The sequence below is a fragment of the Bos indicus x Bos taurus genome, chromosome 10 (assembly GCF_003369695.1).
Source record: "Bos indicus x Bos taurus breed Angus x Brahman F1 hybrid chromosome 10, Bos_hybrid_MaternalHap_v2.0, whole genome shotgun sequence".
NCBI lineage: Eukaryota > Metazoa > Chordata > Mammalia > Artiodactyla > Bovidae > Bos > Bos indicus x Bos taurus.
This window is the reverse complement of record NC_040085.1, coordinates 290,121-310,024: the sequence shown is the minus strand read 5'-3', so window position 1 is coordinate 310,024 and position 19,904 is coordinate 290,121. Positions and strand designations below refer to the sequence as shown.

General features: G+C 45.5%; 1 protein-coding gene across 1 annotated transcript in view; it reads left to right on the top strand.

Annotated features, from left to right (window-relative positions):
• Positions 1–9,649: 9,649 nt before the first annotated feature.
• The window catches only part of GCNT4 (glucosaminyl (N-acetyl) transferase 4), a 30,999-nt gene continuing 20,744 nt past the window's right edge, over positions 9,650–19,904 (top strand). The window contains exon 1 of the mRNA XM_027552891.1: positions 9,650–9,847. The gene's annotated coding sequence lies outside the window, so the exon portion shown is untranslated. The remainder of the gene's footprint in view (positions 9,848–19,904) is intronic.

Here is a 19,904-nt window from a genome sequence, read left to right as displayed (position 1 = left end):
AAATTGGTACTGTGTTTATTCTTTCTATTCAGATAAAAATTTGAAATATCTGAAAAGAAAGCAGCTGAAAAGTTCTGCCTGTTAATAAAAGTGTAAAGACAGATCATTTTATTTTTCTTCCTTTGAGAGTCAATTGAAAATGTTCAGGATAAAGTGACCCTACATGTAATGTGTGAGACCTGACAAGAATTTTATTCCATTATCATTTTCTTAGACTACTCTGTTTTTCTAATTTTTGAATAGCCTACCTTATTTGGTGATCTGTTTGGCTTTCATTCCTTAAGGAGATATTTAAAACATGGGCCATTTGGGAATATATGTACTAACATGGGAAATTGTATATATAAGTAACTAAAAAAAATGCAGATTGTTAGACAGTATTTAGTATAACTCCTGGTTATGTTAAATAAAAATTATATGCCTTGAGTCCATGTATAATATGTAAGGCCATATATTTATATTTATACATATTTTATATATGGTATATGTACTTTATAAGCTATGAAATGTGTATTTGTATGCAGAAGTATTTGTGTGGTGTTGGGAATGTCCAGTAAAAGGCCTGGAATGTTACAAATAAAACTGCAATGCCTATCCCTAAGGGAGCTGGACTGGGGAAGGTAGAAAGATGTTTTGCAGTTTACATTCAACATTTTAAAAAAGCCAAAAAAGAAAATTTAAAAAGCCAAACATTTCTTTTGTAATTTAAAAATAGTTTAAAAAAGTAACTTAAAAGCAGGTCTTTTGTTTATTAGTGATTACAGTTTATAAAAGTCATACATTCTCAGTTCAGTTCAGTTCAGTCGCTCAGTCATGTCCGACTCTCTGTGACCCCATGGACTGCAGCCCAGCAGGCTTCCCTGTCCATCATCAACTCCCAGAGTCTACTCAAACTCATGTCCATTGAGTTGGTGATGCCATCCAACCATTTCATCCTCTGTCATCCCCTTCTCCTCCTGCCTTCAATCTTTCCCAGCATCAGGGTCTTTTCCAATGAGTCAGCTCTACGCATCAGGTGGCCAAAGTATTGGAGTTTCAGCTTCAACATCAGTCCCTTCAGTGAACACCCAGAACTGATCTCCTTTAGGATGGACTGGTTGGATCTCCTTGCAGTCCAAGGGACTCTCAAGAGTCTTCTCCAACACCACAGTTCAAAAGCATCAATTCTTCCAATCTTGCAATTCTGAGTTTTCATTTTAGTAATCAAATTCTTAAACTTAATTTTCCAAGCCCATTTAACATTAAATATACCAACTGGTAACTGACATAACACCTGGGGGAGGCATGTGAGTATTGCCCAAACTAAGCACAAGGGTCTACTTCAAGCCAGACTGGGGTCCAGAGAGCTACCTTACCCCAGATCATCCCTCTGAGATGACTGGGCGATTTGGAGTGATGGGAAGACATTTTGTCTATTCTGGGTTCTAAATGAAAGGCTTTTAGACCCTAAAGCATTAGCTTAACTTCTAGACCTTGAGCTATATAAGAGACCTCCAAGAATATCCAATTACTCAATCCCTGATATTTGTATCCTTTCGATAAAATTAACTTCCTGAACACCTCCAGGATACTCCATACCCAACAAGGAAGTCTGTTCCCTTTCAGACAGGTACTCCTAAATTCTAGAGAGATGGAACCCCAATCACCTGGGACTCACTCAGAATCCTGTTATGACAAAATAACACTCCTTTTAAGACTTGAATTACAGATTAGCTTCCACTGGCCTGATAGCTGGCAGTGTCCAAGAATACATCTTGCCCTTTTCTCTTCCACTTCTCTTTCATTCAGTCCCTTCAAGTTCCCTTCCTGAGTTCAGTCCTTTATCAGGACTAGACTACGTGCAACCTCATCCCATTTCTCTCACCCCAGTTCTTTCCCTTATAAAAACCTGCAGCACACTGTGCCAAATTATTCTTCCTAAAGGTCTATTGTTACTTCCTTGCTGCTGCTGCGGGAGTAAAATCTCAGCCCAAGGTTTGAGGCTTCTGTTCTCTGGTCCCGACATAACTTTCCAGCTTAATCTCCCAATCATCTGTAACCTTTGACTCACTCTTAAACTCCTTTTTCATCCCTTTTATGGGCTGAAATTGTGTCCTCTCAAAATTCATATGTTGAATTCCTAGCTTGCAGTCGCTCAGAATGTGACTGTATTTGGAGAGAGGATCATTAAAAGAGATGTTTAAAATAAGGCAGTTGAAGTAGGTCCTCATACAGTCTGAATGGTGTCCTTTATGAAAAATTTTTGGCCATACTAAGGGATACCGGGGTGCATATGAACAGGTAAAAGACCCTATAAGGACAGAGAAAAAAGGCAGCCATCTGCAAACAAAGGAGAGAGGCCTCTGAATGAAATCAACCCCGCTGACCCTTCGATCTTAGACTTCTCCCGTCCAGAGAAATAATCTTCTGTTGTTTAAGCCATCCAGTTTGGCAGCCCTGGCAAACTAACACAATCCCTAACTCTACCCAATATTTTGTTTACTATCAAGAATGTTCCCTCTCTCATCTGTCCATTTATGTTTTCCTTATTCTTTGAGCCCTCTCCTCATACATATACTCCTGGGTTGCTTTCTCAGGCCAAGCACTGAATATTTGCTGCTTGGTATTATTAGTGTTCTTTTCATGGCTTATTTCCCTCAAGTAGCTGGAAAAACTTGTCTTCAAGTAGCTGGAAAACTTGTCGAGGTCAGCTTTATAGTTTTATACTTCATGTTTCCAATAAAATATCTCAGACATACTAGATACTCAAGAACTATCAGAGTATATTCAAGTCATAACAGAAAACCATATTCAAAATGGAAATTTTATTCTTTCATATAACAAGTCCAGAGGTAGGAATCTGGGGGTTGGTTAGCTCTTTAACTCAACAGTGTTATGATTGTTTCCGTCTTTCTTCCAGCTCCCCTCAGGGTGCCAAGATGACTCTGCTGTTTCAGGCAGATGTAGATGCAGAAACAGCATCATTAGAAGAAGAAAGAAACATTCCCTCCAACGCACATCATTTGGGAAGAAACCTTCCTCGAATGCCACCACCACCACCCCAGGAAAGTTTATTTCATTAGCCAAAATTTTACCTTCTGCTTGTTCCCACATCAGTCACTAGCCAGGGAAGCGGGCTACCCTTGATTGGCTGAGAAAAGTAAGTACGTGCCCATGTGCAGAAAAGTAGTCAGGTGTACACACTCCGGACTCTGCTGATAACAAAAAGCACGTGAGTAAGGCTGGGGTGGGGTAAGAGCTAGTATTTATTGCACTTAACATATACCAGTCATTGTTATAAGCACTTCCAATGTATTATTTAATCTTAACCACACCCTATGAGGTAGAACTATTGTCCTCATTTTACAGATGAGGAAATCAAGGTATAGGATGAAGTAAACTGGCCCAAAGTCACACATGTACCACCAGGTGGTAGAACTGGGATTCAAACCTGGCAATTTGGTTTCAGAACTCACGCTGTTAGGTATCATATGTTTCCTCTCTCTCAATCAAAGGTATCTGCCCCAAAAATAGACATGATGATTAAAAGTGTTGACATCTTTCTGAGTGACAGTGGCCCTACTGACTCCTGCCACCTACACATTCTGAGGAGCCAGTGTTGACTCACTTTGGTGAATGACAGGCAGGGCAGACAGGGATGCTCGCTGGTAGAAAATGGAATGCAGAAGTCCTGCTGGAAGAGCTTCAGTACGAATGTGTTGATCCCTGCTCTTGGGCTTTCTCTTTTTCAATCTAGGAGCCCCAGGCATAAAGAAAGTAAAGTTGATTCATCTGAGATACTGCCCAAACTCAGTTTTCATGGAAAACTACCCTGTTAATTGACTGCATGTGCCCATAAGACTTGGGTTTTAAGTCTCATTGGGTTCTCAAGACTGTGAGGGATAAGAGCACATAAACTCCACATGTGTTTTCTTTGGACTCTCTCATTTTCTATTTCTCATTTCATTTTTGTTGAAGCCTGCTTTGCAAAAGGAAACCAGGGATACATCTCTCTTAAACACATAAAAGCCAAGAAATGTGGAAAGTTTCTGCTTAAATGTTAATTGTAATGTTTTCATGTCCTGAATTCTCTTACCAGTTAAATAAGAAGAATGGAATTTGAAGCCATGCCAGATCAAGGATGAGATGGTTAGATAAGCATCACTGACTCAATGGATATGAATTCAAGCAAACTCCAGGAGATAGTGAAGAACAGGGAAACCTGGTGTGCTGTAGTCCATGGGGTTGCAAAGAGTTGGGCACGACTTGGTGACTGAACAATAGATCAAGCTGCCTGTATCTTAAAGTCCCTCATATAGGCTGCATAGTTAACTTCTAAATTCCTTGGCCATATTTGTAAGTTCATATCCTTTCATTTAGGCTCCTTTAAAGTAGGAACAGTAGGTATGAACATTTGAAGCTATAATGTAAGTAGTGATACTTCTAAAGGTAAAAGCAGTTACCATTTCTGTTTTTAGCTGTTCACGAGATACCTTAAAGTTCAATGATGTCTGGCCTTGTGGCTGAGATACGAAGTTGGCTCATGTCCTTCAAAGCTGGAGGCAAGGAAATGGTGAGGCAAGTTACCCAGCTAGTGGGTGAGCCTTGCCAATCCCCCAGCATCTTCAGTTCAGCACAGCTCTTTTGGTTCTGTTCATTATTGCCTACTCATTAACTGTTGTGAAATGATTAAACAAAACAGAAACTATGTCTCTTTGTGTAAAAATGTCCCCAAAAGAAATGCTGGTGATGGAAATGAAGAGGTTTAAAAAAAGGTTGGTTTGCAATATCTTGTAATCACCTGTAATGGAAAAGAATCTGAAAAAGAACATATATGTGTGTATAACTGAATCACTTTGCTGTACACATGAAACCAATACATTATAAATCAACTATACTTCAATTTTTTTTAAAAGGGGGAAAAAAAGAAAATGGTGATTTTGACCCAAATAAAAAACCAAGATTAAAAAGAGTGAACACTTAAATTTGGAAGAGCTTGGCTCTGTGCCACAAATGACTTTATGTATAGTAATGTGAGCCCTAGGGCCCTAAGTCTCTGTAGTGGTGGGTCTCCTTTTCCTTTAGAAGCCAAGCCAAATGACATGAGTCCCTCAGTCGACATACAGGGAAAAGTCTACTGCCTCCCCAGCCTTAGGGGCCCCTATTTCTCTATTTTCCCGAGAGCAAGCTCTTCCCTGAAGCGCTTTTCTGTGAAACTCCATCAGCCGGCTGGCCAGCTCGGGGCCTGGACCGCGCTCTCAGCCACTACTGCCCCAGCACCCCCACATCTCTGTCCCACTCGCTGCACCCCTCCTGGTCCTTTCTCCAAAGCAGGACATGGCTTTAAAAAGGGGAGCCGGGAGGGCCTCGTTGTGAGAAGTTGTATCTAAACATCAGAAACTGCTTACACATTTCATTTAGTCTCACTTATATCATGCACATTTTATACGTCTCATGTCTCCTAAATTAAATGGGATTTTCTCCAAGGTCAAGGGCTGTTGTATTTTTGTATTCTTCCATAGCAACCAGTGCAGCATTTTGCACAAGCAAGAGTTCAGTGAATCACATTAGTCTCAAAAGCATTTCATCCTTAAATATACCTTTAAACACTCAGCCAGCAGAGAATCTGGCAAGCTACATGCTTGCTAAGTAAAGGAAAATCCAGGGAAACACATTAAGTATCAGATAGCCAACCCAAGGCTAGACTTCCTTCTTGCTTCCCGTTGGTAGCCTGTGACAAATTCTTATTAGAAAGCCTCCCAAACATGCCAAGATCTGGTCGTCTGTGCTTGCCTCCACGCTGGTGAGCCCAGACCTAGAGCTTGAATTATCAGTTTCTGCTGACCTGTGGTGTAATTTCTTGTCTTTTGGATTCAACTTCCCCTCAACTTCTTACCAGCGTCTCTGCATGCCTTCAAGTTCCATTCAGCCCCTATTTCCTTAAGATAACCAGCTAAGTTAGTTCTGTAGAAAGACACTGGATCCTATGATGTCTCTGAAGGCCTAAGAAGACTTTTTAAATACATTAGAAATTCCTCATAAGGTTTCGTGAAAGCAATTCAGATGGCTGGGAAGGGTTTACCACAATTCCAATTTGGGATTTACATGACTTTTCTTAGAAGACATTTCCATTTCTTCCAGGATTACTGTCTTCTTCAAATGGTTTCCTTGGGCCAAGAACAACACAATCAGGACTGGAAGGGTAACCCAGGAGGCACATTATTTTGTGGTGGAATTCCTGAATGAAGAATAGCAAGACCAATGTTTCCCTACCAGTTCTACAACTGATTTGCTGATTTACCTGGACACGTTACTCTTCCTTTGAGCCCCAGGATCCTTGGTTGTATAACAGCACTCAGGATTGCCATAAAGACCAAATAACATGAATGAATTAGAGACCACTCCACAGCATGCTCACTGCTGCAGTATTACAGCATAGTATTATCATAGAGTAATTCACTGAGTTCTTCCACTCTGTAAGGCACTTACCTACATCCTTTTCAGCCTCCCATTTCTATAGCAAAACTTCACAAGTAAGATTCTTTCAGGCACACCTTCCCCTTTGGAGCTGTGCTTTTGACAAGCCCTCCTTACCTAGCTTCGCCTTTCCTACTTTTCCTTCAAGGACCTGCTTGGAACTCCCTGTACTCTGAGTGAAGTCCTTTAGTGGTATCCTCAGTGATTATGTCCCTTTGGACATAGTCCAAAGGGAATTCCTCTGAATTCCCCTGGCATGGCTGCCATTTGGTCCCAGGCAGCTGATTCTAAGCATCTCCTGTCTTGTTGGTGATGCATGTTCTGAGTACAGGACATGTGTAGTTACTACCTCTGTAACTTCAGTGTCTTTCTTTGAGGGCAAGGTCTGTGATTTATGCATGCCTCTTTGTATTCTTAGCTCAAACAATGTGCTTTCATTAACAGTGACTTTTGGGGGTTGTACTGGGTTGACAAGTGTCCCCTCAAAGTTCATGTCTTTGCATATGTAATCAAGTTATGAATAGGTCATAGTGGATTTCTTTGTTGTTTTACCTCTAAGTCATGTCTAACTCCTTTGCAACCCCATGGACTGTAGCCCACCAGGCTCCTCTCCGTCCATGGGATTTCCTGGGCAAGAATACTGGAGTGGGTTACCATTTCCTCCTCCAGGGGATCTTTCTTGACCCAGGGATCGAACCCTAGTCTCCTGCATTGGCAGGCAGATTCTTTACCACTGAGCCACCAGGGAAGCCCATACTGGACTTAAGATCCTTCAAAGAGAGCACAGTCTGGCCAATGCCTTGATGTCACACTTCTAGACTCTAAATTGTGACAGAATAAGTTTATACTGTCTGAAGTCACCCAGTTTGTAGTGACTTGTTACGGCAGTCCTGGGAGACTAATACCCCAGGAGTGCTAAGCACACTGTAGGGTGTAGTGGAGGCCTTAGGGGGCCACCACCCAGCCTAGGGGCTTCCCTGGTGGCTCAGCAGTAAGGAATCCACCTGCCAACACAGAAGACACAGGTTTGATTCCTGAGTGGGGAAGATCCCCTGGAGAAGGAAATGGCAACCCACTCTAGTATTCTTGCCAGGGAAATCCCATGGACAGAGGAGCTCAGTGGGCTACAGTCCATGGGGTCACAAGAATTGGACATGTCTGAGTGACTAAGCATAAACACATACCTATGCAGCTGAGAGGCATCCTTCCTGAAGACCTGGGATGCTGATCAGAGCAAGGCTTTAAGGGAAGAGGGTAACTGAAGATGACAGGGAATGAACTGAATATAGTCTGGGTAGAAAAGAGTTTACAAGCATTATGGTAAAGGTACTTTTTAATATTTATTTATTTAATTCTGTTTTGGCTGTGTTGGGTCTTAGTGGCAGCACTTGGGATCTTAAGCTCTTGGGCTCAGTTGTCCCACAGCATGTGGGATCTTTAGTTCCTGAGCCAGGGATCTAATGGGTGTCCTCTGCACTGGAAGGCAGATTCTTAACTACTGGACCAACAGGGAAGTCCATACAGGTATTTTTTAAGGTCTTATCATAGAAACAGTTTACTTTATGACAAAAGGTTGATCCTGGAGTTGGAAACAGGGGTGCAAGTAAGTGAATGGACAACTACTTTATGATATGATATATCCAAATTTTTAAACTGACCAATTTGGGAGAAACTATGTGTGTATGGATTTCATAGCAGCCCTTGCTTAGATAACTGGGGCCTATGGTGGGAGCCGGGCTGAGGGTGGCTGGTGGACCACTGAGCCCTGGAAGTCACAGTTTCCTCAGCTGTTATCTCATGGACACTGGGGCAGACCATGCTAGTCTGAGTTCCGGTTCTGCCATTTACTGGCATGTCATTTCCCCTCACTTGCCTCCCTCTCCTCTGGAAAATAAGAATAGAAAAAATAGCATCTCCCTCATAAAGTTGTGAGGGTTGAAAGATTAATCTGCACAAATTGCTTAGAACAGTGCTCACAGCAGGTAACAGAAGGCTTAGTTGTTCTTATCATTATCATGAGGGAGACCAGAAGGGTGAATAATGTGACCTTTAATGACTCTTCCAGAAACAGGGGGGCCCCACTGGAGAGATAAATGCAAAGTTGGCCATTTGCTTGAAAATAAGTGCAAAGTATTAGAGTATTTATTAAAATACTTCTTTTTCCAAACACTGGGGATTTTTTTTTTTTTTTAAAGCAGGGTGATCTCAGAGTCTCTACTACTGTGGGCAGATTTCAGAGCCTAGGAGTAAAGGATATGGGGTCCTATGCAGCTCCCTCTTTTAGGATTCCTGGGTCGCAAGGCCTAACCGGTTTTACCTGGTCCGATCTGGCTCCTCACCAACACACCTGGCATACAGCAGGCGCTCAGTCAACGTGGGTTAACTGAGGACGGAAGGAAGAAACCGGCTGGGACTGACTTCCCTGGTGCATCCCTGGCCTGTAAGGTGGCCCCCCAGGAGCCTCGCTGGCCACCAAGGACGCAGCGAGAGAAGTCTGGAAGGTCGGGAATTAGAAGGTCTGGAAGGTAGGGCATCCACTTCTCAGAGTTGGTCTATTCACAAGAACCCGCCACCAAGGCTGAGGCGTAGATATTGCCCAGTTGGTTAAGTAGGCGTGTTTCCGGCAATTGGGTGAACAGAAATGGGACCGGATACCATGCCGGCACGGCCCGCCACCCTCACCCCCGCTTGACGGTAAAGAGGAAGCCTTAGAGTGTCTATTTGACCTGCAGATACAGACGGGAAAACAACTTTGTAGTCTATTTATGGGGCATACAACTCCACCTTCCCACTCCACTCCTAGGTATTTCTCCAGGCTGCCTGGGACACTGACCTGTGGGTCTTAACCAGTGAGAGCGAGGCTATTCCTGCAGGACCGGAGCCTCGCAAAGGAAAAAGCAACGAGTCGCAGATGTGTTTGCTCTGTCACCGCCCTCTGATCATCTCTGGGCAAGTCACTTAGCTCTCCAGACCTCCGCTTTCTTGCTGTTGAATGCGGGGAGGGAACCGAAGCTGGCTGACGCTCCGAGCGGCGGCGGAGAGCGCAGCGCACCGCGCACCTGGGAACTTAGTCCCCGGCGCGGCGCCGGGGCCCCGGAGCGCGGGGCCGGAGCTCCCTCTGCGGGAGCGCGGCGGCGACGCTCCTCCTTTCCCTCCACGTCACGGGGGCCGCTCAGCGCGCTCCCAGCCCCCGGCCGGGGGAGAGCGACTCCCCAGCCGGGCGCGCCGAGGAGGTGGCGGCGGAGGACGAGGAGGAGGCGAGAGCCTGGAGCCAGAGGCTGCCGCCGCCGCCGCCGAGGGGCCGGGAGCCTAAAGCGCAGCTCGCGGCCGGGCCGGAGCGACTCGTCCATCCGCGGGGACTCCGCGCCCGGGGCTCCCCCGCTCCCTTTTCGTAAGTCCACTCGGCCACGCAGGCCGGCGAGGAACGCTCGGGGCCAGCGTGCGGGTCTCCTGGCCCAGCCTCGGATGCCCGGGACCCCTTCCTCACGACTTTCATTTCCCCGCCGGGGAGAACTTGGGCGCCGCGTCCCTCGCTCGGTGGGGGAGGGAGAGGTAGGAAGGAAGGGGTCAGCCCGGGGCAGCCGCCGCGCGAGCCTAGCTGAGCCCTGGCCCGGCTGCGCGCCCTCGTTGACTCGGGCCCCTGCTGGTGGCCGGACGCTGCAAAGTTCTCCGAGGCCGCCCGGCTGCGGGGCGGTCAGCGCGCGTCTGCCTGAGGCTGCCCTGCAGAGACGCGGCCGTGGTGCCCGCACCCCGGGCTCCCGGCGCCGGGCAGGGCCGGTCTGGGAGGCCGGCAGCAGCCGGGCGCACCCGCACCTAGGTTTCGTCCCGGGCTCTCTCGGAGCGGTGAGGACGCGGCTCCCCGTCGCGCCCCTTCCGGGGCTGGGGATACTGCGGTCTTTCTCCTCCCGGCCGCCGAGAGCCGCCCAGGTGAGGGGCGACGGGCGGGTCCGTGAGGGACCTGCGGAGCCGGGGTCGGACGCACGCTGTGCCGCGCCGTCGCCAGCCTCTCCGCAGCCCTGGACCCGCGGCGCGTCGCCGCGCCGCGCTGCCCGGGGGCGGCGGAGGCGAGGGGGCGGCGCGGGACGCGGCGCGCGGGAATGGGCTGCTGGCGTGGCTTCTCCTTTAGGACCAGGTGGGCGTGCGCGTCTCTCAGTAGGTCGCGGATTAGAAGCTGCGGAGCGGTCCTCCCCGCCGCGCCTGCCGCTGGGACGAGCTTCTGCGCTTTTTACGGTCAAGTTTTCGTACCGCAGAGCTGGCCCGGATCGTCCCCTTGTGAGGTGGCGGCACCTCTTCCATCGAGCTGGGAGCCTCCGAGGATCCGAGCCAAGAGATCTAGGCTCTCGAGTCAGTTTACCATCTTCACGTAGGCTAACAGTGCGAGCGGATGGATACTGTATGTATATTTCAGAACTGAGTTGTCCTGCTCGGCGAGGTTTTCCTTGTGGTTGTAGTGGGAACCGTGTTTTCCTCTCGCTGGATAAGGGAGAGGTGACCTTCGCCCTTAGGCACTTGTCGTTCCCTCTTCTCGTCCTTTAAACTGAAAAGAGGCAAACCAGATTAAGGGAGTTGGGGATGACATTCAGTGATATTAAATTAAATGTTCATGTGGTTCGGTAGATAGAAGTCACCTCTTCTGGTTTTACAGAAGCATGCCCTTGTTGAACCACCTATTGAACCACCTATCAGTTTAAGACAATCTAGAACCTAGCTGTCAGTTTTGACAGCTTTTGTTGATGGCGTCTTGAGGAAGTAAAATCTTTAAAAGTCAGGAGGTTACTGCAGAAAGCAGTTCCTCTATTGCACTTTCTAAGAATCAATTCTCTGTGAGAAATGATCGATTAAGCTGCTGTTGAATCGTATCATGCTTGTATTTGCAGAGAAACAGTATCCAAAGAATCAGGTTGTGTGGCACTGAGTGAAAGGATTTCGTTTGGGGGCGGGAAGTGGGGACAACTGTAAATTTGTCTCCTTTGAGAGGCACATTTACTGAATGCCACAAGGTCTGCACAGAGGGAGGTAAGAGTGAATGGCGGGTTTTGGGCAGTAAGTCAAGGTTGGCGCTTGGCTTCACACTAAGTACCCTCAGGATAGGTGGGCAGTCAATAGTTATCAAACTGACTTTGAATGAGCTCAGTTGGGCGGGCGGGGGCAGGTGGGGCTGTAGTGATGTCCAGTTCCTGGTCCCCTGAGAATGACTGAGGATAGAAGTCACAGAAGCCAACACGTTCACCATCTACTGAAACAATGTTTTGAAGCCCATGTGACAGTGAAATTTGAAGTTTTACTTTGTAGATCATGGAAATTTAATGGTAAGGAGGGACATAGATGGAAACCATGAAAGAGAGCTGCACTGTAGCTCAGAGCGGCCCCTGGAATGTGACTGCTCAGTATGATTTGGTGCCCTGGGCCTTATCATAGCCCCACATACTGGAAGAAAACTGTGATGGCTAAAACTATGATTATGAAGTAAAACTGTGGTTTCCTTTTTTGGTTTAGATGCAGGAAGAAAGCAATAAGATAGGAAGGTTGTGTGATGTGAGGTTGAAAAGCCAATCTGTCCCAAATTCAGTGAGCCCTTACTGTGTGCCAGGCCCATATTGAGGTGCAGGGGGACAGATGTAGCTCACTGATCTGGGGGAGGCAGGAAGCCTTCTTGGGGAGATTTAAGGTGGACCTGATGGATGAGTGGGATTCCCAGGTGGCTCAGTGGTAAAGAACCCACCTGCCAAGGCAGGCAACACAGGGGACCTGGGTTCAGTCCCTGGGTTGGGAAGATCCCCTGAAGGAGGAAATGGTAACCCACTCCAGTATTCTTGCGTGGAAAATTCCATGGGCAGAGCCTGGCAGGCCACAGTCCCTGGGGTCGCAAAGAGTTGGATACAGTTGAGTGACTAAGCACACAATCATTGTGGTCTGATGGATGAGTAGCAGCCACGTAACTAAGCAGAAGCCACATAACTAATGTAGTAGGTTACAAACAGTCTGATTATGCTGTCATTCCACTGTCAAACTCATAAAACATAAACCATCACCATCTACTGAAGCGATGTTTTGAAACCCACATGACCGTGAAATTTGAAGTTTTACTTTGTAGATCGTGGAAATTTAATGATGAGGAGGAACATAGATGGCAACCATGAAAGAGAGCTGCACTGTAGCTCAGAGCGGCCCCTGGAATGTGACTGCTGAGTCCCTGGCTCTGACCCTTCCACTGCCTACCTTATGACCTTTCACACGTTTCCTTACCTTTCTGACCTGGTTTCCTGGTCTCTGAAATGGCCCCACGTCGGAGGGGTGTGTGTTCTGGTCCCTGCTCAGGGGCTGTGGGGAGGATTGCCTGTGTGCATGAGGTGTGCACAAGGTAAGCATGTGTGCATTGTGTGTGCACAACACTTGTGTGTACGTCATCTCTGTACAGTGTGTGCCTGTGTGCATTGTACCTGGTGCATAATGAATGCTCGGGAAGCCTTAGAGCGGGTGGTTTTATGATGATGATCTCATTCCCATCTTTTCCAGATGTAGATTCGGAGACTCAGAATTTTGAGATCCTGTCCAAGTCCAGAGAGCCCAACAGCAGTGGAAGTTAAGGCCAGGATCCCATTTGCCTGACTCACAGGCAGGGTCACTTCCCCCTTAGCAAGTCAACAAGTATAACATGCTGGATGCTGCATGAAATTCATAAAAGGATCTGGTCACTGCTTGTCAGAATGCAATAAGCAAAGCAGATAATAACAATGTCAAGGCTTACAGACTTTTCCCAAGCAATTTAGAGATATATGTTTTGTATTAATTTGCATTGCTTTGCATGCTATTTTATATGCATTTTCACATGCTGGTTATTTACCAACTGGGATCTACAGGCTGAAGCTTCACATATATAAGATCAAATTATATTAATCAGGAGTTGAATGCAGCTGCTTCAAAACCTAATGGGCCCCCAGGCATGGTGTGCTCAGTGTGGATTTTAAGGGAAAGGATTGGGTCAATATTTACTATTTTAGAAGATATGGGAAACCAGATACCATTTGGTAAAAGCAGGTCACATCTTAATATGTAATGAAGCTTGATTTGCTGAACACAATAGAAAATTCAGGAAAAGTAGAAGACCAGAGGGAAACTGCCTATTATATAAAAATGCCAGAAATGGAAGCAGAAGTCTGCTTTGTGAAGCTGAGCTAGTAAGAAATACTAAGGGTCAGAAAGCAAAGGTGGAACTTCTGCTAAACAATAAGGTTTTAAAAGGAGCATATTCTTAAATATAAATGTGTGGTGTTTCAAAACCAGCAAATTCTCCCTAATTTGGACTTAGCAGAAAAACAGGCCATTGTGTCTTAGGAAAATCTTAGAAATATATATATATATATATATATATTGTGAAAACAAGATGTTGTTTCTTAGAGCACCGGTTCTCAAAGTGTGATCCCTGGACAAGCTGCACGAGCGTCACCTGGGAACTTGCTAGAAATGCCAATTCTGCAGCCATCAGACCGGCTAAATCAGAACCTCTGCTAGTGGGGCCCAGTAAACCTATGAATTAATATTTGCAGCCATGCCTCTTTGTTTTTTCCCTTCTTTGGTCTTAGCCTTCCGTTTCCCTCCTGTGGTCACTAGCTCACTGTGCTGCTTACTTTTCCATCAGACAGTGTCCTGGTAGAGGGTGGTACCCAGACACAGACCCATCCGTTCCTCTGTCCTACAGTCTACGCTGATGGAAAATGCTAAGATCCCTTTAGGCTCTAACGTTCTACAGCTTGTGGTTTTCATGTTGCCCAGGATTATACTGGTTTGGTTTCTGGTTTGGTTTTTCTGCCTTTTAAAAATCTTTTGGCAGTCTTGTACCAAACAAACTGGGACTCTTCCTGAATATACAGTCAGCCAAAACCCTGAACCATTCTCTCCAGATGCTCCTGTGAAATCACGTTTCTCCAGCTGGTACGATGCAGTTAATTTCGTGGACCTGACTGTTAGCCTTTGTATGTATCTCTGTTCAGTTTCATCTTACTAGACCCAAGTTTGCCCAGATCTGTTTGGGTCCTTCTGTCCTTTTTCACGTGAACCTTTGAGCCCTCTGCTGATCTCTCTGCTGGTGTCCTGGCCCGAGGAAGTAAATAACAACAGGAGCATCTCGATTAGAGGCCTTTGTCACAGTTAATGAGGCTTAAAAACTTGGCATCTTTATGGACCCTGGGGGGCCTAAAATTGGAAGAATGCTTGTCATCAGCCCCACTGGTGTTTGCATTTAAATTACTGCTGTTGGAAGTGCCCCTCGCGTGGTTTCTCCACGTGAGGCCTGTTTCCCAGATCCTTCCTGAGTGCCCCCCATGGTTCAGTATCCCTAGTACATTCGGCAGGAGCAGTTGGTCTCTGACAATTGCTTTTCCGTCCCTATTATGTTTATACCATCAGCGTCTTGGTTTTTTGCGTAGGTGATCCAAGGTAAGTTTCAGCTTGTTAATGGTCAGATTAAGGTGAATTCAGAAATTTCCAACTAATGGGAAGCAAAAAAATGTGCCTTGTCATTTCTCTCTGCTTCAGGACTCTATCCTTCCAGGCTCTAGAATTTAGATATTTTGTGGTCAAGTCTGTATTTTGCTGGGAGATTAGGGTTATTTAATTTTTTTTAATGTGAAATTTTGCTCATATATGATTCTTTTTTTTAATTTTATTTTATTTTTAAACTTTACATAATTGTATTAGTTTTGCCAAATATCAAAATGAATCCATCACAGGTATACATGTGCTCCCCATCCTGAACCCTCCTCCCTCCTCCCTCTCCATACCATCCCTCTGGGTCATCCCAGTGCACTAGCCCCAAGCATCCAGTATCGTGCATTGAACCTGGACTGGCATCTTGTTTCATACATGATATTTTACATGTTTCAATGCCATTCTCCCAAATCTTCCCACCCTCTCCCTCTCCCACAGAGTCCATAAGACTGTTCCATTCATCAGTACACAGGGTTATTGTTATCATCTTTCTAAATTCCATATATATGCGTTAGTATACTGTATTGGTGTTTTTCCTTCTGGCTTACTTCACTCTGTATAATAGGCTCCAGTTTCATCCACCTCATTAGAACTGATTCAAATGTATTCTTTTTAATGGCTGAGTAATACTCCATTGTGTATATGTACCACAGCTTTCTTATCCATTCATCTGCTGATGGGCATCTAGGTTGCTTCCATGTCCTGGCTATTATAAACCGTGCTGCGATGAACATTGGGGTACACGTGTCTCTTTCCCTTCTGGTTTCCTCAGTGTGTATGCCCAGCAGTGGGGTTGCTGGATCATAAGGCAGTTCTATTTCCAGTTTTTTAAGGAATCTCCACACTGTTCTCCATAGTGGCTGTACTAGTTTGCATTCCCACCAACAGTGTAAGAGGGTTCCCTTTTCTCCACACCCTCTCCAACATTTATTATTTGTAGACTTTTGGATCACAGCCATTCTGACTGGTGTGAAATGGTACCTCATAGTGGTCTTGATTTGCATTTCTCTGATAATGAGTGATGTTGAGCATCTTTTCATGTGTTTGTTAGCCATCTGTATGTCTTCTTTGGAGAAATGTCTATTTAGTTCTTTGGCCCATTTTTTGATTGGGTCATTTATTTTTCTGGAGTTGAGCTGTAGGAGTTGCTTGTATATTTTTGAGATTAGTTGTTTGTCGGTTGCTTCATTTGCTATTATTTTCTCCCATTCTGAAGGCTGTCTTTTCACCTTGCTGATAGTTTCCTTTGATGTGCAGAAGTTTTTAAGGTTAATTAGGTCCCATTTGTTTATTTTTGCTTTTATTTCTGATATTCTGGGAGGTGGGTCATAGAGGATCCTGCTGTGATGTATGTCAGAGAGTTGATTCTTAAAGGAGTACACTTAAATAATCACACACACACAAAAGTTTTAAAAGTCAGAAAGCAGAACAGTTTTATGGCGAGAATGCTTTTGAGCCATGGTTGCTGGAGCATGAAAAACGCCTGGACCCCTGCACTTTCACATTCATGGTCCTTCACGATCATTCATGATCCTTATCCAGTCCAGGTGGCTCGGATGGTAAAGAATCCACCTGCAATGCAGGAGACTTGGGTTCCGTCCCTGGTTGGGGAAGACCCTTGGAGAAGGAAATGGCAACCCCCTCCAGTATTCTTGCCTGGGAAATCCCATGGACAGAGGAGCTTGGTGGGCTCGAATCCATGGGGTCGCAAAGACTCGAACATGACTAAGCAACTAGCACTTTATGCAGTCCTACTCAAGCCCTCTCCCTCCTCTGTCATGCTGCGTTGAAAGACCAGCTTTAAACCAAACTGCAAAAAATCCCAATAAAATCCAAGCCTACTTTCCTCCTCCAGGATGCTACCAAACCTTTTTTGATGTGACATTCTAGCTTAGCATGGCAAGAAAAAAAGAAGTGCTGGGTGGTAAGGGAACTGTTTGTAATCTCTAGGAAATCTCCATGATATCCTGTACTTCTGCCTCTTTGACTGCTTTTCCTTCTTCCTGCCCCCCTTGTTGTTTTTCCAGTGTAGTTCAGGGGAAAATAGATGAGGTTGTCGCTTTGAAGGAAAGCTTCCTGGCTGTGCTCAGACTCAGGTCTGTCAGCTGGTCTGCTCTTGGATAAAGGTTCTGCAGGACTTTGAAAACCTTGTTTTTCAATCCTGCTTCTGTAGACCTTGGTATTTTCCTGGTCATCTACCAGATCCTACCAGGACAGCCTCTGGCAGAACTCATTCAGATGGCAGCAGAGGGCAAGCCCAGGATCAGCAAGAACTAGGCGTAGCCCAGCCCCTGTGTTCCTTCTCTGCGTCACTGCAGCGTGGCTGGATATTTGCAGTGTGGCATCCTTGCCCCATGCCCCCACGTTCCTTCTGGGGGGCAGTAAGGAGGGCTCTCTCTGCCAGCTGTCGTCTTCCCCAGGTTCTCCCTTCCTTCAGCCCTTCCAGCCATAGCCTGCCCTACTCTCAGGCAGAAGCAGAGAGATGTGAAAGCTGATGGGTTGGGGGAGAGAGGCAGAGTGACACACAGGTAGGCACAAAGTAAGTCACCAAGGCTGGATCATGGGAAAATACTGCCAAGTGATGTGAAGATCATGCAACTGGAGTAAGGGATGTGCAGCCAGAGGGGAGATGTGAAGGAAAAGCGAAAATGTGAAAGCCACTCAGTCGTGTCCGACTCTGCGACCCCATGCGCTGTATGTAGCCCACCAGGTTCCTCTGTCCATGGAATTCTCCAGGCAAGAATACTAGAGTGGGTAGCCATTCATTTCTCCTGGGGATCTTCCCAACCCAGGGCTCAAACCTGGGTCTGCCGCACTGCAGGCAGATTCTTTACTGTCTGAGCCACCAGGGAAGCCCTAACATAAGATGAACACCACAGCAAAAGAATCTCTAAAGAAAAGAAACTTTTCTAAATGCTAGCTAGTGACTTACCTTTTCTGGGAGTTTATCCCTAAACAACAAAATTTAAATGTCACAAAACCACTGGGATTCCTCAAATTGTGTTGTCAAGTCTCTCAGAACCTCACTAGTTCTTTGTCTGTGTATTTATTCCGCCAGACAGCATAGTCTCTAGTTGTATCTCTGCAGGATCCAACAACATGCCTGCCTGGGATGTAGTAGACACACAGTAAATGTTTGCTGGATGGATGGGCAGCCAGGGAAGGGGGATAGAAATAGGATATATAAAAATAAAGACGTGTAACATATGAACACAAGTGAAAGCAAAGCCATGAACTAGTGTTTGTTCCCTCGTGTCCACAGCAGCAGCATTCGCGGTTGCCAAAAGGTAGAAGCAATGCAAGTGTCCATAAACAGACACTTTCCGCAAGTGGAAAAACAAAATGTGGTTGTGTACATCCAAGGAAATACTATGCAGCCTTCAAAGGAAGGAAATTTACACGTGCTCTGTAATGTGAGTGAAACTTGAAGACTTGGTGTTAAGTGAGATAAACCAGCTATGAAGTGACATATTGCATGATTCCTCTAAAACAAGGTTCTTAGAGTAGTCGAATTCATAGGAAGATGAGCTAGAATGGCGGTTGCCAGGGGCCATGGAGAGGGGAGTGTTTAGTGTTTGATGGACACAGAGTTTCACTTGGGGAAGATGATAAGTTCTGCAGATGAGTACTGGTGATGGTTGTACAACAGTGTAATTGTGCTTAATGCCACTGAACCACAGCAAATGAAGCAACTGACAGAGAACTAATCTCAAAAATATACAAGCAGCTCATGCAGTTCAATACCAGAAAAATAAATGACCCAGTCAAAAAATGGGCCAAAGAACTAAATAGACATTTCTCCCAGAAGACATACAGATAGCTAACAAACACATGAAAAGATGCTCAACATCACTCATTATCAGAGAAATGCAAATCAAAACCACAATGAGGTACCATCTCACACCGGTCAGAATGGCTGCTATCAAAAAGTCTACAAACAATGCTGGAGAGGGTATGGAGAAAAGGGAACTCTCTTACACTGTTGATGGGAATGCAAACTAGTACAGCCACTATGGAGAACAGTGTGGAGATTCCTTAAAAAACTGGAAATAGAACTGCCTTATGATCCAGCAATCCCACTGCTGGGCATACACACTGAGGAAACCAGAAGGGAAAGAGACACGTGTACCCCAATGTTCATCGCAGCACTGTTTATAATAGCCAGGACATGGAAGCAACCTAGATGTCCATCAGCAGATGAATGGATAAGAAAGCAGTGGTACATATACACAATGGAGTATTACTCAGCCATTAAAAAGAATACATTTGAATCAATTCTAATGAGGTGGATGAAACTGGAGCCTATTATACAGAGTGAAGTAAGCCAGAAAGAAAAACACTAAAACAGTATATTAATGCATGCCTATGGAATTTAGAAAGATGGTAATGACAATCCTATATGCGAGACAACAAAAGAGACATAGATGTAAAGAACAGTCTTTTAGACTCTGTGGGAGAAGGCGAGGGTGGGGTGATTTAAGAGAATAGCATTGAAACATGTATATTATCATATGTGAAATAGATGACCAGTCCAAGTTCAATGCATGGAACAGAGTGCTCAGGGCTGGTGCACTGGGATGACCCTGAGGGATAGGATGGGGAGGGAGGTGGGAGGGGGGTTCAGGATGGGGACACATGTACACCCATGGTGGATTCATGTCAATGTATGGCAGAAACCACCACAATATTGTAAAGTAATTAGCCTCCAATTAAAATTAATTAATTTAAAAAAAAGAAAAAAGAAACATGAGGATAGAGAACAGACTTATGGACACGGGGAGAGGGTAGGAGAGGGTGAGATGTATGGAGAGAGTAACATGGAAACTCACTTTACCATATGTGAAATAGACAGCCCACAGGAATTTGCTGTATGGCTCAGGAAGCTCAAACAGGGGGCTCTGCATCAACCTAGAGGGGTGGGGTGGGGAGGGAGGTAGGAGGGAGGTTCAGGAGGGAGGGGG